The sequence below is a fragment of the Trichosurus vulpecula genome, chromosome 7 (genome assembly GCF_011100635.1).
Source record: "Trichosurus vulpecula isolate mTriVul1 chromosome 7, mTriVul1.pri, whole genome shotgun sequence".
In the NCBI taxonomy this organism is placed as follows: Eukaryota; Metazoa; Chordata; class Mammalia; order Diprotodontia; family Phalangeridae; genus Trichosurus; species Trichosurus vulpecula.
The window spans coordinates 107772665-107776184 of NC_050579.1; the positions used below are offsets into that span (position 1 = coordinate 107772665).

General features: G+C 44.4%; 1 pseudogene; it reads right to left on the reverse strand.

Moving 5' to 3' along the window:
- Positions 1-574: 574 nt before the first annotated feature.
- On the reverse strand, positions 575-1616 carry LOC118858446 (annotated as a pseudogene).
- Between the last annotated feature and the right edge of the window lie 1904 nt (positions 1617-3520).

Here is a 3520-nt window from a genome sequence, read left to right on the forward strand (position 1 = left end):
ATACTGTATGGTCCTGCAGCACAGGATACGCAGGGTGAGGGTGGAGGTGAGGAAGTGGTAGAGCTGAAGGGGAAGCTGGAATTTCATCATACAGAGTCCATTCAGGCAAACTTGAGCTTTTTGATATTCAACTAAACTCAGAGCCAAACATTTCTGTTAGTCTAACTTCTTACCCAGTTTTAGGAGAGGTGTTCAGTTATATTTCCAGAACTTGAAATCAGTCCAATCTCCTGAGTGGCTGTAATTAGATCTAGGAAATGTAAAACTCAGAATATAGCACCACATCTCTACAACAAAAGAAAAAAACAAAAATATTATGTTAAGATGATGTTACCACAATCATTGAGGCAGGGCAGTTGAACTATGGGAGCAAGGAGGAAGCAATAGTTTTTTTTTTTTTAGTTTGAAACCCTGACAGGGTTTTATTTCAAAAAAAAACTGCCCCTCTTTCTTGAGCTGAAAGGTGGCTGAGGGTGGCTTCTTTCTTGCTCCCAGGAGCAACATTTGGAAGACCTGGTTTCAGATGCTCTGTGAAACACTCCAACACCAAATCACCAGACCTTCCCATCCCACCCTACTTGTGCCACTGAATGGGCTGAGGTTTTTGAACTTCCACATTTATCTCTTCATATTCTTCCCATGGTTGGAGTTTGGGACTGGGGATCATCACCATCTTGGGGATGGGTTCCTTAGAAGGTGCCCAGGCAGGGACAATTTTGCCATGCATTCTCCAGGCCCCATAAGGGTTTGTTAAGTGTCTCTCAAAAACCACATATTCCAACACATCCTTGGGCACATCTTCTTGTCCATACATCAACCGCCTAAACCGGTCATAGATAGCCAGGGTCTGGAGAGTATGCCTGCGGATGGTGACCTGGTCATATATGTTGCCCTCGCTCACCATACTTGGGCAACGAACATGAACTACCCTTGGTGGTTCCAGAGATTCCACAAAGCTCCAACGTACTGTCTTAAGTTGGATGTCCCACACCATTTCCGGGAAGCAGTGCTCAGTTGCCAGGGCATGAAGTCGGTCATGGTCTGAGGTATTGAGGCACTGATGAGCTTCAACAAAGATCTGCTGAGTTTTTTATGGGAAGGTCTTGATTTGGAAATCAGCATCATATTCTCTCACTTTCTGAATTGCAACTGAGAGGCCATGCTCTGCTTTAGCTTCTCTGTCTTCTGCTTCAGGCCAGCGTTGGAGAGGGATGAGAGGCGAGCATCCGCCTCGGGAGGAACATAAAAATCAAAAATCCCAGCTGTGCAGGCCAAATGAATGGGATGCTCAAGACGTTTTTTGGGGATGACAATCCCTGCTGCACGAGCATGTTCCTGAAACTCCTTCTCAGTTAACAGGGGGTGTGAAGCGCTTCTTGGTCCTCACTGGGATCACAGTAATGGGTTGGGTTACTCAGGCTGGACAGAATTGGACTTCTAAATTCTTCACCTGTTTCATTTCAGACTAGCACGATTACGCATTCTATCATCAAGGCATAGGTGTGACCATGCCATTCTCATGCTCAAACACCTTGAGAGCTCTCTATTGCCTGGCGAGAACACCAGCCCAAAGCCCGGGGCAGGGAGAACACCCCCTGCCTCACGGGCGCCGCCATGGAAGCAATAGTTTTAATGAAGGAATCTGCCTCTCTCCCTACTCCAAGGATGCCAATAGGTAGCTTTATAAAAGCAGACAAAGCCCAGGCCTCTGGCTATGGCGTTCCCTAGCCTGGCTCCTGTAAAGATGATTTCGTTGAAACAAGGGAGAATGAAAGAGACTCCAGTGAGATCTGGTTGTGGCAGAGTAGTAAACTCTGGGGAGTCTGATTACTTGCAAGGCTTTCCCTGTGTGTCTGTTTCTTTATATCTCCACCAGGAAAAGTCTTATGCAGACTGGTCTGTAAATTGCTCGAGGAGTTGGGCACAGAATACACCAAAGGGCTGAGTATTAATGACTGTAATATCAGTGAAGTAAGCGCAGTCGACAGCCCCTTTTGAATTCTTCTCTGTTCTCTTATGTATGTTGGTATCAGAGGCTGTGGAATCCTGGCAGTTAATGATCACAGTATTGTGGTAGCAATGTCAGCACCATGGTCTCTATCCCTTTATGATCCAAAACTAGTAGAGGTTATCCATGAGGGCTGCAGTGCTGGCACGGTCCTTGTAACAACCATTTTTGTTACTGTTGGTCTTTTAGCTATGTCTAACTCTTTGTGACCTTGTTTGGTATTTTCTTGGCAAAGATACTGGAGTGGTTTGCCATTTCCTTCTGCAGCTCATGTGACAGATGATGAAACTGAGGCAAACAGGGTTAAGTGACTTGCCCAGGGTCACACAGCTATATTTGAACCCAGGTACTCCTGACTCTAGGCCTAGTGCTCTATGCACTATGCCACCTAGTTGCCTATATAAGACACCCTAGCTGAGGAAGCTTTGTTGCTATTGCCTAATCCTGTTGCTTTCTTGCTGACATCCTAGGGTCAGACATAGGTTCTTAGGGAATAGACATCGACTCCATTATAAGCTGGTTTTAAAAACTGAGTCCTTAATTTTTGTAACAGAATTTCATTAGGGTAGACCCTATATTCTTCACATATTGTGTGTGTACGTGTGTGTGTGTGTGTGTGTGTGTGTGTGTGAGTGTGCCTGTGTGCACGTGCATGTGTGTGTGTATAGGTGTAATCTGGATTGGTCCATACCACTGATAAAAGAAGGAAGTTATTTTATTTTTAAGACAGAATTCCTGGTAATTTTCGGTACCCTTATAGGAAATGGAATCCTTATATTAATGTTGTTTATATGGCAGGGAAAGAGATCATTGTTAGAATATAAACATGAATTTCAGCAGTTGAGAGACATTTAGGGCTGAGAGGTGGAAGTGTTAGTGGATATTTTAAAGGAGAGTTTAAATGAGGAACTTCAAGACTAGTTGGCATGGCTCTGTTCTCCAGATAACATAGAATGTCTAATAAGCATATTTATATAGTTGAATGACTATCCAGAAGCCTGAGAGAGGAGTTGGGACTAAGAGGAATAGTCAAGGCAAGAGAACCCTTGGCTCATGCAGATGAATGACAGCTAGCAACAAAAGGCTTCCAGGGACTGACAATCTTAGAAAAAACATGGTCTGTGTTTCAGCTGTGAAGTGTGCCATCATCTGTCCTGGCAGCATTTATGGTCCTGGAGTTGGGAGAGGGGCACAATGTCATTAGGAAGGTGGGTGGAATTGAAACTGGGTCAAGACTAAGCTAAAAACTTCAATTTTCTTTGGGCATGACCATTTCAGGCCATTTGGGCCTATGTTTTTGGTATGGCAGTCTTGGACATCTGGTCCAACAATGCAGACAATATTAACCCAACAGGTTAGCAGCTATGTGGTGTAGTAGATAGAGCACTGGGCCTGAGTTTAAATCTGGCCTCAGACACTTACTAGCTGTGTGACCCTGGGCAAATTACTTCACCTTATTTGCCTCAGTTTCCTTATCTGCAAAATTAGCTAGAGAAGGAAATGGCAAGTATC